Source organism: Cupressus sempervirens, chromosome 3, assembly GCF_028749045.1.
Source record: "Cupressus sempervirens isolate cs-2001-9-10 chromosome 3, ASM2874904v1, whole genome shotgun sequence".
In the NCBI taxonomy this organism is placed as follows: domain Eukaryota; kingdom Viridiplantae; phylum Streptophyta; class Pinopsida; order Cupressales; family Cupressaceae; genus Cupressus; species Cupressus sempervirens.
Genome location: NC_143120.1, coordinates 424927163 through 424942640, shown reverse-complemented (window position 1 = coordinate 424942640; position 15478 = coordinate 424927163). Strand labels below are relative to the sequence as shown.

The 15478-nt window shown below is 34.1% G+C and overlaps 1 pseudogene; it reads left to right on the top strand.

Moving 5' to 3' along the window:
* The first annotated feature begins 2010 nt into the window (after positions 1 to 2010).
* On the top strand, positions 2011 to 4380 carry LOC149566836 (G-type lectin S-receptor-like serine/threonine-protein kinase At2g19130 pseudogene; annotated as a pseudogene).
* The last annotated feature ends 11098 nt before the right edge of the window (positions 4381 to 15478 follow it).

Here is a 15478-nt window from a genome sequence, read left to right as displayed (position 1 = left end):
GCTCTCCTACGAGTATGGTACCTGTGCGGTCCAATTTCCAATGGCTGCATATGACTCCCCAAACCCTCAAGATGGCAGGAATGAGGCTCTGATACCAATGTAGGAACCCCAAATAGGCTCTACACTGATTACTATTTGTTTCCCTCGATGTAATGATTGTTTTTGGTTTGTTTTTGAATGTTTTAAGCTGTTTTTGGGTTTTGGAGTTGATGAAAAGAAAATACAAATATTGAAAACTAATCTTACCTAAAATTATAACTCAAATCTGGTTATAATGCTACTCAAATTCATTTATTCGGATGGCTCCTAATGTATGTACAATACTTATTGCTGGAAGAATACATTAAAAACATCATCATTAATAGTTGAAAAAAAACTTGATTTTTGTCTCCAATATGCAACCACGCTGCTGGTTGCTTCCTCCTTGGGCAGCGCCTATCAAAAACCGCAATATTAAATCTCTGATTTTTAATTCACTGTAGCGCTGTATTGTTCACAGTACTATAGCTGCTGTTATAACCCCTTCCAACCTATAAACAGATTCATCCACTTTTTTCCTACTGAAACACAATATTGACTCCAGAATGAAGTCAACTCACAGGCAAAATTCAAGTGATATTTCACACCCTCAAATTGCATCAACTCTGAAGATACTACGTTCTCCACAGTCTGAATTCTTCTTAAACTTGTAGAAACCCTTGTTGCCACAACTTCAAGAAATTTCACAAGGCAAAGTTTTTAAGCAATTCTCATAACTTGCTCTTGAAGGAAGACAAGGTTTGTTTATAAGGACTCCTCAACTCTAGAATGAGTCTCCACGTTCAATGTGGGATAAAAAATATAATAATAACATAAAAAATGTTATTACATTAAAACTTAGAAAACCCCTTTTAATTTTTCCATAAGCTTGGACCCACAATTAATTGAAACGATGGCCCCTTTTATGATATCATGACCCTCACTTAAGTTATATATTATAACTTAACAATATAGGCTCAAAACCAATAATGTTTATTTTAACTAAATAAACATTAATATCTCCATTATTACTCAACATTTTTGAATGTTGTTTGGACCGGGAGCTAACATGATAGAACTGCATATGACCATACCCCTTTTCTAAAAATAGCAGGGGTCTATCTTTATAACTCCAAAACTGCTAAAAATAGCCTAACCAAGCCAAACTCAAAGGAAAACTCACCATAAACAAACTCTGGCAACCCAGAAGAGTACTCTGCTCTGGTCCTTGGAGGATCTCCACACCAAGGTGACCTTCTATCCAATCTTATTAGCCTACGAGGGTCTCTGATAGGCTAATCACCAGCTAAAGTGATGTCTATAGCTAGAAGGGGACATCACACCTTAACGAAGAGCGTTGCTTGGCTTTTGTTAATTTCAAGGCTTTGCTTGATTAGCTTTGGTTGGTTATATGTGGTTCTTGTTTTAAAGTTCTGTGAAGTATTGGGGTTTTTGTCAAATGGGAGAATCGTTAAAGTTTATATGAATTAAAAGTTCTTATTGACTAGTTTTTCCACAATGGGTAGTGAGGATGGTGATCGATTTAGTGTTGGCGGCATTTGCTGTGCTGCTTTGTAAGATTTGGCCAGCTCTTTGTTAAACAATTTTCAAATTGATGGGGGAAAAAACAACTTACTGTTGTAATAATGTCTTGGGATAGATAGAAATATCGATATAATGAAGTCGACATTAACCTTTTTTCAACATTGAAAGTACTTTAAGAATTAACTAGAAGAGTCCACTGCGCACCGAGTCTGTGAACCCCTTGACACGCAGCACGAGAAGAAAATAGCACCGGCAACATAATTTAATCGTCTCTGTGAACCCTTTGACACGCAACACGACGAAAATTTCAACCGCGATGTAATATTTTTGGGGCTTAAATACTGTTAGGGAACCATTAGATATACTATATCGGCCTCTTCTCTTTCCGGTGAATGTCCATCCTGGGAACTTTCTTTGAAAAATCCTAATGGTGGAGGGGCTTCATCGATGGAAAATATATGCTTATGCTTGCGTTTTGCAGTTGTCCTGCTTATTCAGCTCAAGAGTACTAGTGGTGTGGGAGATACTATTTCGGTGGGTGCCTCTCTCACTGGAAACCAGACAATTATTTCAAAGAATGGAATATTTGAGTTAGGATTCTTCAGCCCAAACGGAGCCAACTGGTATATTGGCATCTGGTACACCCAAATTCCAAAGAAGACATATGTTTGGGTGGCCAACAGGGACACTCCCGCCAGGAAACAGCCAGGCGTTTTGAAGCTGTCAAAATATGGTAATCTGGTGCTGTTCGATGCAGAGGACGCATCTATTTGGTCAGCCAACACAACAAACAAGGCATCTCGGGCTGTGTTATTCAATTCTGGTAATTTCTTAATCCTGAGTTATGACAATGAGTCTAATATTGTTTGACAGAGTTTCGACAATCCCACGGATACCTTGTTGCCCGGAATGAGGTTCGGTGGACATCAAAAGCTAATCTCCTGGAAGAGCTCAACGGATCCTGCTCCCGGATTGTTTTCCCTACAGAGGGATCCGTCAGGGGCCAAACAATTTGTGCTCAAGTGGAACAATTCCGAACAGTATTGGACGACCGGAATTTGGGACGGCACAATTTTCAGCGGAATCCCAGAAATTGCAGACAAACATATGTTCAATATCAGCGTTGAGAGCAATGGCTCTGGTGTGTATCTCACTTACATGTTGGTCCCTAATTTCAAACTCCTGGCACGTTTCGTCGTGACCATGCTCGGACAAGGGCAACACTCTACATTTCCAGTATGGGATGATTGGTACATATTCTGGTCTGTCCCCAGAGATCGATGCGATGTTTATGGTATCTGCGGTGCCTACGCAACCTGCGACTCCAGAAATGTTTGGTCCTGCAGCTGCGCGGAAGGCTTCAAACCCACAGACAATCACGCCTGGGTTTCCCAAGATTGGGCGTCCACTGGCTGTGTTCGGAAGAGCCCATTAAACTGCAGCACCGACCAATTCATCCATCTTGGCGTAACATTGTCCGATGATTATGCCTTCTCATACCCTGCAATATCAACAAAAAAAGATTGCCAGAAAGCCTGCCTAAGCAACTGCTCGTGCACCGCATTTTCTTTCAGTACGCCTTCAGGCCCCTGCCAAATCTGGTCTGGAGATTTGCTCAACCTGCGCAACTCTACTTCATCGAGAAGGAATACAAATGTCTTCATTAGAATAGGTCCCTCTCAACTTTCCAAGAAAAGCAAAAGCAGAAGTATTACGGGCCCAGTGCTTTGGATCGTCGGTGCACTCGCCGTTGTCCTGGGTATCTTTTCAGTTTTCATTTGGCGGAGGTACATACAAAAATCAATGGACAGGCGTGCGGATTCCTCGGACTCTTTTCTAAGAATGTTTACTTACAAGGAGCTGAAAATTGCGACAAGGAATTTCAGGTTTGAGCTGGGGAGCGGAGGATCTGGATCCGTGTTCCAAGGATCTCTGCTAGACGGTACGCTTGTAGCCGTGAAAAAAATGACGGATTCGAGACAAGATGAGAAGCAATTCCGAGCAGAAATCAGTTCCCTCGGAAACATACAACATGTCAATTTGGTCAGGCTTCGGGGGTTTTGTGCGCAAGGATCGAAACGGTTACTGATCTATGATTACATGCCTAACCGCTCTCTGAATTCCCTGCTGTTCACAAGTAATTCCAAGATCGGTGAAAGGAAGGTGCTCGACTGGAAGACCCGATTTGAGATCGCGCTAGGCACTGCAAGAGGGTTGCTCTATCTCCACGAAGAATGCAGAGGTTGCATCATTCACAGTGATGTGAAGCCCGAGAACATCCTGCTGGACAGTAATATGTCACCCAAATTAGCCGATTTTGGGTTGGCGAAGTTGATGGGTAGAGATCTAAGCCGCGTGCTGACGACTACGAGAGGAACGAGAGGATACTTGGCCCCACAGTGGATCGCTGGTACTCCCATCACTCCCAAGGTAGACGTCTACAGTTTTGGTATGACTCTTTTGGAAATCATTTCTGGGCGGAGAAATCTGGACTTATCCTTGTCAGATTCAAGTAAGCTCTATTTTCCTACATGGGCTGCAACTAAAGTACAGCAGGGAAATATTATGAATATTGTGGAGGAGGGTGTTGTACTAGTGGAAGCAAACAGGGAGGAAGCAAGAAGAGCATGCATCGCGGCATTGTCATGTATTCAGGAGGACGAGGAAGTGAGGCCAAGTATGAGGCAAGTGGTGCAAATTCTGGAAGGGAAGATGGAGCCTCAAACACCGCAGATTCTGAGCTCAGCACATATGGATAGGTCAACAAACCAAAGCCATACAAACAGCTATAGTGATCACAGTTTTGCTAGCTGTTAAGAAATTAAGCTTACTACAATGTTGCTGGTTAAGAGGTTAAGCTTAAACATTAGTTAACAGGTAAAATCAATCTTATAGTGGTAGAAACATTACACCTACTTAAGAATTTAATCTTGATCATTGGTTAAGAACTAATCAATAAAAAAGGAATGAATAAAAACTAATCTTTATTAATGATTCATTGAAGCAATTAGGTGTCATTTAATGACTAACACTAATGTATATATCCTATGAATTGCAAATTTTATCTTGGAATGTAGGGGTTTTAGTAGCTTGTTTTGGTGAAGGGTTTCTCAAGACCCTCTATAAAAATGTAGATTAGATGTAGGTTACATTCAAGAAACAAATTTTTCTATTCAAGATATGATTATTATATCATTTATAATTTGGAAATATGGTCATTGTATATGTCTTAGACTCTTGGTGAAGTGACTTTATTTTACAATCTTAAAAACATTTCTACATCCTAGTTCTTATTGCTCAACATATTCTCAATTTCATTGATCTAATATCCTACTTTTATTCAAGTGAAGCTATTGTAGTCACAAATATGTATACACCTTAAAATGTAATAGGTAAGGTTTCACTTTGGGCGCATCCCAGATTTATGCAATCTCTAATATCTTCTCTAACATTATATTAGGAGGGTATTTTAATGGAATAGATAGTATAAGTGAGAGAAAAAGGAGGCATCAATTATCTACAACCTTTAATTTTATTCATAGTGAATAGATTATTTCTTAATTTAGTGGAAGTAGCTTCAATATATGGTACCTTTAATAGACCAGTTTAATATGTAGAGCTTACTCTTTATACAATATATTAAGTACATTATTATTCTATGATTAATGATAGATAGACTTACTTTGTCGAATTATAGGTTGGAAGATATCTAACCACTTACCAAGAAAATTATCCTATTTAATTTTATTACTCTAAAACAAATATTTTATCATGATCTAATTTATGTGGTATAGATTTAGATTTATTGACCTTACAAAGAATCGATGAGTTAAAGGGAGTTCTTATCGCAAGACAACTATGTATTCCTTTTACAAGAGGCTTGAATTTATTATATAGACTCTTCAGAATTATAACAAGTGTTGGTTTCAATATAATTTTTCATTTAAAATTTTCCCTTTTGAGGTAGCTAGAGAGAATTGTTTCCAAAATAGAAGTGATATTAAGCATGATAGTGTAATGGTTAAGAAATGTATTAGTTTCGGTAAAACGACATTAATCACTAATGAAATTAATGATTTATCTATTACTAACCATCTCAAACATTCTGTAACTTTGAAACATGATTAGATCACCATATCAAATAGCTCTTTGTTTTATGTTATATTCCTACAATGTAAGTATGACAAATAATTGAAGATACATACAACATCTTTATTATAAGATGAATCTAGTTTAAACTTACCTTTTCATGTTGCATGACTTATCTCTATTTATTTTTAAAAGAATGAAAAGTATATGTAAACTAGGGCACTTAATTAACTCTTCTTAAAGGTAAAGGAGAAAAAGAGTTTACAAAAGAAGATCTAAAAAGAAACTACATAAAATCTCAAGAGAAGCAATTCAAATACTTATATACATCAAAGAAATAGTTAGTAGAAATAGAAAACTATGGGATACTAGAAGTCAAGCCAATTAAATATTTTTTTTGGAAAATGAGCAAATTGATTGGACTAATAAGATGAGACTTACTGAATTTCAACCTTGATAAATCTCTTGATATAAGGATAGTCTTGATGAAAGAACTTTATGTCAAAATACTATCATTGAAATTTATCGCATGATATATTATAAACAAAAAATATGACAAGTATTTAAAGAAAGTGGGAGATAGAAACAATGGTGGATAGACTCTCTCAAGGTGTGAAGGACATCTACAAATAGCCAAATTAAATCAATGTACATATATAAAATTTCAAAATTCAAATGGAGAAAGAAGAGAAATGACAAGGCCTCTTACAAACTAATCTCACAAATTTAATAAAATGCATCATTTAAAGATCAAAAAATCCACTCATGTGGAATTGGGGGATAAGCAATTTATAATGAGATATCATAGCTCGAAGTTTTTACTTGAATCTCCAAAAGGCATGAACTAAAATATATTCTCATTAATACTATGATTTGATCTATATAGCCTAATTTTTCCTAAGGTTGAGGAATTTGTACTCTTAAAAGAGAGGTCACAAATCCAACCAGGGGGTAGTGTATGTGCAATCTGATTGTATCATAATAAATTTCCTCTCACAAGAAGTGTGAGGTAGTCTATTAGAGAATCTCAAATTGCATCCTTAATTTAATAGTATATCTTCTTATTTTGATAGGTATGTCTATAAGAAAATCTCAAATTGCATCCTTAATGTTAGTATTAATCCTTGATATAATGATTATTCAGAGGATGAGATGCTCATAGGCTTGTGTATTTATATTAATAGAAATTGACAAGGATGTAATTAACTTTTTCCATTAAAAAAACATTTTTTTAGGAATATAACTAATTTTGATTAGGAAGAATTGTGCATTAAATGGATTCTTTTAGAATTAATATATTATGCATAGGTCATGTCACGTATACTTAATGACCATAAGTTCACATGATGAGACATACAATAAATAACACTCAAAGTAACTTCCCTTAATAGTTTATTTTACTCATGCCATATATGTGTATTCCAAATGGAATTACCTTCATCATAAATAAGGAAATTGGGATTTTTGACACTCATCATGACCTTTTGGATAATGTGCTTGTAATAAATGCAACACAAGATATCATATTGGCATCATGTGAGTAGATATTCACATGCATATTGATAAATTACATAACAAATACTAGCTTATTTTCTAGTTAAATATTAATTTGCATTATATATTTTCTACAAGGATTTCAAGGATTTTCTTAGTTAGCATGACACTAAGAATAAAATATTTGGTTGTCCAATATTCAAGAACTTAACTTTCATGATTTTATTTACTATATGGCTTAGTGTAAAATTTGCAAAATTCATCTCTATTGTTTCAAGTTCTAATGGAAATTTGGAAATAGTGTTGACTCGCCATTTCATCATTATAAGTTGTGCAAGAGTTACAATTAGGTCTCTTTCCATTTTTCTATGGTTCAAGTATTTTAAACTAGATATGAATGTTGCAATCTTCTTTAAAAATTTGGTAGCACTCATTTTAAACTATTTGGTAAAATTTTCTACAAAATTTTTAACTTTCTTGATGAATTTGTTTCATTGCCTTCTAGTTGTTGCTAGATTAAATTTATTACGAAAAATGGCCCTTAATGCTTATTTTGTGGTCATTAAAAAACTTTGCATTCTATTTTATTTTTTCTTTAGAGCTTAGACTACATGGGATTAGTTCAATGATTTTTTTGAGAGATAGAACTTTCTAATGCATTATGATTTTGTTAAGAAAATAACCGAGAACTCCTTCTACATGGTATTTGTTATATTTAAAACGTAAAAATTCATTTTATCTCTCATATGGATGAATATAAATTCTATTGTAATTTATAGATATCTAGTTGATATAATTTCTCACTTTATACAAAGATAATGATTTGTTCTAATATTTTTAAGAAAATCTACATGAAAATAAATAAGGTTGAACTTGAAGCACTAATATATATTTTAGGTACTTCCTAAACCATTGGTGAAATGATCCATGAATTATGACCAAAGTGCCTCTATTACTTTCCTCTTTTCAAGATCATTCTTAACCTCGTGAATAAGACGCCTTCTCTCATGCTTCGTAGTCTTTAGTGCAAAGATTAAAACAAAACTCTTGGAGAAGATTATCCCTTCCTATTTGCCACTTATTTTCTATTTTATAGGATCCTTACTATGGTTTTGGTGGTTCTCCCAAGATTGAGAAATTTTCCCACATTGTGGTTCATATATTATACATGCTCGCGATATTTTGCCCCCTAATGAAGATAATAAAAAAGAAAATGATGACAATGATCTTTGGTACCCTCTCAAAAACATTATAGACCTCATTCATAAATGAAAAATACTATCATTTCCTCCTTATATATTAGCCCTTACCAAATAATAACTACTTATTATTTTTATTTTAAATTCAATCCTTTACTGACCTTTAAAATGACTTCTTCTACGACCTTCTTTTGAATAAACATAGCTTATTCTTTGAATAGTAATCCATGAAATTATTAAGTAAATTATAATGATATAAATTCAAATAGAAATAATTACTTTCTCACTTAGAAATTATTAAAAAAAGTAGTCAACGATGCATAATGCCTAAATTGACATTTATAACTTATTAAAAAAGGATAGTCAACAATACATAATCCCTAAATTGACAATTGAAACAAATCTCAAACCTCTCATATTGTCTTTTGGAACTACTCAAATTGGCACATATAGTAAAATTGATTGGACTTGTGTTTAATAGATCTTCTATGAACCCTTTGACATATAAAATGAGCTAGAATTTTTACTCTCTGCTGGATTCTTTTGGCTTATATAGAAGTAGTTTAGTATCTATTGAATAAATTTCATTATGGTAGTGAGGATTTTCTACCTTAGATATTCACTTTGAAATATAATGACACAAGGACATTAGCGATTGAAAAAGATAGGCAATATTATGTAGGTACAATATTATTTAACAAAAAAATTTGTTGAAGATACTCTTTTGTTGGACATTTGAACTGGGATTCCTAAGTGCAAATATAGAAGTAACTAATATATACATTATAGTATGCAAACATAACAAATAATATGATTTTTTCAACATGTCACTAGCTTGAGAAAAAAAGTGACAAGAATCCTGAAATGCCAAGAGGCAAGTCTTTTGGATACCTATCTTGGCCTCCCACTCACTATTAAGGAAGTATCCACACCGTACTGGAATGAGCTAGTTGAACACTTTTAGAGAAAACTTTGTGGGATGGAATGAAAAGATCTTGAGCAGTTCAGGAAAACTCTAGCTTCTCTTAGCCTCTTTTGTAGGGAATTCTTGTCTATTTCCTCTCTATGTTTAAACTCCCAAGAAGATATAAGGATAGTCTTAAAAAAATCCAAATGAATTTCTTATGGTCTGGATTAGAAGAGAAGACCATAATGAGTTTGGTGAGCTAGGAAAAGGTTTGTTGACCCAAGGCCCTTAGGGGACTGAATATCATAAGAATATGGCATCTAAATAATATCCTCTTGAATAAGGTCAGTTGGAGATTGATGAACTCCTTGGGTAATTGGTGCAATATTGTGAAAGCTAAGTATCTTGGAGGGGCTCATTCTCATATTACATTTGGACCCACGATCTCGCTAGAGTTATAAAATTTGGAACAATGTGGTACACATTAATAAAATTTTGAAGATGGGTACTCACTAGTGGTTGGGGATCAAAACAACATCAACTTCTAGGAAGACCAATGGATAAAAGATGACCCCCTCATGCACACTAGGTTCTAACCCTTGAGAGAGGCTTATACTAGACATAATGGTACTCTAATTCAAACCTATATCACCTCTGATAGACAATGGAAAAGAGTTTTTAATTAGGAGAATGTTAGGATGGGGCTCACTCTGGAGATCTAGATACTACTCTAGAGTTATCAAATCCATTCCACTCCTATTAGTGACTTTTTGGTCTGGAGAGTTTCCCCATTAGGATACTTCATATTGAAATTTTCTTATCTTTGTTGTCTCAGGGTGGATGTGGCCTTAGAGGATTGAAGGAAGGTTTGGCACCCACGGATCCTACCAAAGATAAATTTCTTCTAGTGGATGGCCCTACAAGAGAAAGTTGTTAGCATTGATAATCTTCAAAAGAGAGGGTGTTAGTTAGCTAACTGTTGTGTGTTATGCTACAGAGAAGTGGAATCTATCTTGCACCTCCTCATTCACTACCATTTTGTGTCAAAAGTCTAGAGGGGGGTCCACTGGTGTGTTAATGAGAAACTACATCAATTTTTCCCCTAGGATGGGTCCTCTAATCACCCATATGCGAAAAAATTATACAAAACTATTCCCCGTATATTTCATGGAAAATTTGGAAGGAGAGAAATAACAAAATACATTAGAATATATAGTCCAACAATATAACTGCTCTGTTCATCATCTTCTTGGGATTGGCAACAATTGTTTACACTAAACAACTCACCATACGTCAAAATTCCTCATGCTGCATATCTCCTCCATAGCTCGATATTCCTCCTTGTTTACATGAATCTTTCTAAATTATGCACTCTCCCCATACACACCTCGGAGATGTTTTTCATGCATATTCTCCACCATTAATATCAATGATGAAGGCCTCATTATGTTAATTAACTACTCGATATTTTCAATGAACTCAAGTGATTAAGGACACTTCTCAAGATAAAATAACAAGAGTCCTTAATGACTCAACTCTCAACAGATACTTCCCCATACTGGAAGCATCAACATTCACTCTAGTCTAACAATAATTCTTTGTATCAGTGGAGTAATGCAGTTATTCTATCATCTACTATGCAGTAGGCAAGGGCATAATCCGAAACATACCTCTCAAGTACTCAAATGTATCTTTAGGTAATGGCTTTGTAAAGATATTTGCAATCTAATCTTTAGTGCTCACATAGTCTAGCCTAATTTCTTTTTGTGTTGCCTTCTCTCTCAAGATAAGATACTTAATAGATATATACTTCATTTTAGAATATAATATAGGATTCTTAGACATACTCACTGTACTTGTGTTATCATAATATATGATAACATGTTTTGTAAACCCAATCCCAATATCTTTTAGCATCTTCTTCATCCACATCCATTGATTACAATTATTTGTTGCTACTACATACTTTGCCTCATCTTTACTTTGTGAAATACAATCTTTTTTCTTGCTCAACAAAGAAACCAATCTTTCTCCAAGGAAAAATGCTCCACCACTAGTGCTCTTTGTATCATCCACACTACTTGCCTAATTTGTATTAGTATACACACATAAAGTGAAATCATTTGATCTATCATACCAAATCCCATAGTTAGATGTTCCTTTTAAATATCTAAATATCCTTTTTATTGCTACATAATGATACTCTTTAGGATTATCTTGAAATCGAGCTACAATCTCAACTGCATTTTCTATACATATTTTGGTGTGAGACAGATATTGCAAACCTCCAATCATGGATCTCTATTTATTCTACTCAACTGTAAGTGTCTCATGCTTGCTAGATACTTGTGACCAGTTATCATAAATGTACCAACAAGCTTACAACTTTCCTATCCAAATCTCTTTAATAAATATTTTAAGTACTTAGCTTATGAAATGAAAATACCATCACCGTTCTGCACAATCTACAATCCTAGGACAAACTTCAATTCTCCTATCATACTCATTTCAAATTCATTCTTCATTTTCTCAGGAAATTTATCACTTTCTCCATCATTACCTCCAAATATTATGTCATCAAAAAATATTTCAGACATAAACAAACTATTATATATTTCTCTCAAATAAAACCTGCCATTTGTCATACCTTTGACAAATCCAAGATTTTTCAAATACTTATCCAACCTTGCATACTAGGTTCTAGGTGCTTTAGACCATATAGAGTTTTCTTTAGTCTACATACCATCTCTTTGTCTTTTGTTAGAGGGAAAATTTCAGGCTACTCTATATATACCCCTTCTTCAATTTCTCCATTTAGGAAAGCTAATTTAACATCCATCAAGTGTACTTTGAATTTCTTATATGCCATGTCTCTTTCTTCACAATATGATCTAGTTATTTCTTCATTGCTTGAATCCAATGATCATCTTTACATGCTTCATTTGCACTCTTAGGTTCAACTAGGAATCAAACATAATTTCTTATTAACTATGTTTCTAGTCATCACACCTTTGTCTTTACTTCTAATTATCTATTTTGGAGGGTGATTCTTTTTCATTGTCCTATTATAGGTAGGAGTTTCTATCTCAACTCTTATCTCATCTCTTGATTTAGACCTATGTTTTCCTCTTTTCTTAGTTAGCACATCATTCCATAGATCATTGTTAGTCTCAAAGAAAAATTCAACATTTTTCCTAACAATTCTAGAATTCTCTTCTTCTTCATGAGAATTATAATCTACCATCCTTTCCTTAGTTCCAAACTTTTCATCAATCTTTACATTTACACATTCAACTATCATCTTGATTATGTGATGAAAACATCTATATGCCTTACTATTCAATGAATAGCCAAGAAACATACCTTCACCACTTCTTGGATAAAACTTACCAATGTCTTCATCTCTTTTAATGTAACACTTGCTTCTAAATATTCTAAAATATTTAATAGATGGTTAATGTCCAAAACATAATTCAGAAGGGGTCTTGCTCATACTTTTTCTGTTCTGGACTATATTCATAGTGTACACTATTGAATTGGATGCTTCTCTCCAAAATGTCTTGGATACATCATTCTCAAACAATATTGCTCTTGTTGCCACTAAAACTAGTATGTTTTTCATTTTGAAATCTCATTTTTCTCAAGAGTCTTGGGTGAAGATAACTGTCTTTTAATTCCATTTTCTTCACAAAACACGTTAAACTCTTTAGAGGTGAATTCAACTCCTCTATCTAATCTTAAACACTTAATCTTAACACCATATTCATTCTCAACTCTATTCTTAAATATCTTAAACTTCTCAAAAGCTTCATATTTCTCTTTAAGAAATGCTACCCACATTATTCTACTAAAATCATTAGCAAAAATCATGTAATACCTTTCACCATAGAATCCTCTTGTTCTAGTAGGACCACTCAAATATGTGTCAACAATTTCCAAATTCTCTATCATAGTGAACTTCTTGGTAGGATAATATACTTTCTTTTGCTAAGCTAAAATGCACTCTTTGCAAAAATATTAATAGGCTTTATTTTCTTAGACAAGTCTCTAACTACAAATGTGCTACTAACTTTTACAATATTATCAAAGATTATATGACAAAATCTCCTATGCCATAACCACTTGTTGTCCACTTTAGAAATCAAACATGTTATTTTAGGAGGATTCAACTAAAACATATTATCTCTAGACCTAATTCCAATTCTAATCATCTTACCATCCTTATCCTTGATAGTGCAACTCTTCTATGTGAATTGAAATTGATAACCTATGTCCACCAACTATCCAACACTCTACAAATTATGATTCAATCCATCAAAAAAATAAACATCATCAGTGTTAGTTCTTCCATCTAAAGTAATGGATCCAATCCTTGGAATATTATAGGCTGCATTGTTACCAACTCTAACAATACCTCCATCATAGTTCTTGAATTTAACAAACTTATTTATATCACCAATCATGTAATGTGAATGACCACTATCAACTATCCAATCTGATTTCATTTCAACTTGGGAAACTAGAGCCTTTTCTTCTCTAATTTCTCTATCAAGATCATCTTCCTTAATAGCCACAAATCCTAATTCATCATCACTTTCACTTGGAGTTGTTTCATTAGATTCCTCGCATTCATTAGCATACAAAAAATTTAAATCTCTCCTAGGCCTAACATTTCCCTTGTAATTTATCTCTCTTTTAGGACATTTAGATACATAATAACTAAACTCATTACATTTCCAACATTTAAAGATATTCTTACCATCTTTTTCTCTTCTCACAAGAAGTGTTATACCTTGTTCAATCTTCTTGTCTTCATCAAATCTAGTTCTCTTGCTACTAGGAAAATCTCCATGTGTACTTGCACTTCTAAAAAGTTTGGCAAAATATTAAGGGCACTAAAGGTTGTCTCCACTCTTGTTAATTCTCCAGTTTATCTTAGAACCACTTCTATTGCTTCCAATATTCCAAGAAATGTTTTTCCAGTAAATTCCTTAATGTAGTGTATTAGTAACTAAATCATCTGAGCTACTTGCTTGAATGGTGGTGTTAGATTCTTCAAGATCTTCCATACAACCTCATCTGCTTCCTTAGTTCCACTACATGACTTGATTCCTGCAAAAATCTCTAATATCATACCAATATATAGTTTCTTTTAGATTCAACTTCTATCATTTTAGAATCTTTAATTGTTCATATCCAATTCTGCAAATTACTCTCTTTGTATGTGTATCACCTTCAAAAATAGATTATAATGCTTTCCAAATTTCATGAGATGTTTGAAGTCACTTTACAAAACTATACTAAATCTTAGGAAGAGCTTATAGTAAAGCTTCTCTAGCTCTCATGTTACACATGAATAGTTCTCTTTTTGCCTCACTGCATTCTTCAAGCTTTTCCTCTTTCATAATCTCCTTCTTACACTTCGTCAAGAGTCAATAACCCAGACCCATGCATAACAAACAATTCTTCATTTTTTTCTTTCAAACTATCATAGTTGGCTCCATCAAATCCAAGACTATCCTTTTTGTAAAGTTTTATCATTGATCTTCCAAATCTATTAAGCTTATCCTTCATGGACTTGAGGCTGTGATACCAATTGTTAGAATATATACTCCACCAATATAAAAGAGGGTGGGGGGGATCAATTATCCAACTAATATCACAATTATCAACCTTATTATCCTTTAACCATATGAGAAATATAATTAGAAACCACAACATGATACTCATACACAATTAACACTAGATATGTTAACGAGGGAAACCCTTAATCAAAGGGAAAACCTCAATGGGGATGATATCTACAAGATGATGTACTAATATAAATACTCCTTGCTAGAGGATAGACCTTGTTAGGAGTCTATAACAACATTTAGTACATGTTAGTTCTTGTTAGGAGATTCCAACCATGTTAGGAGTTGTGCCAACCCTATTAGGAGTTGTGGAAGACAGTTGCACCCAACACCCAAATAGCTTGAAGGTTAAGATCAATGAACCCACTATCCAAATGATCTCCATATTATTCCTTACAGAATAATAGAAATGAAATTCCCTTCCTTCCTCTTCCTTTGTCCTATCAACCAAACTTCTGCACTCCTTCAAATCTTGTAACTAGATCACATAATTTACATCAAATAATGCCTTTGATCACTTACACGCATTTAGTAAAAATTCTTCTTGAATCATATAGTCATATTAAAAACAAGGAAAATATCTTTGGACTTTA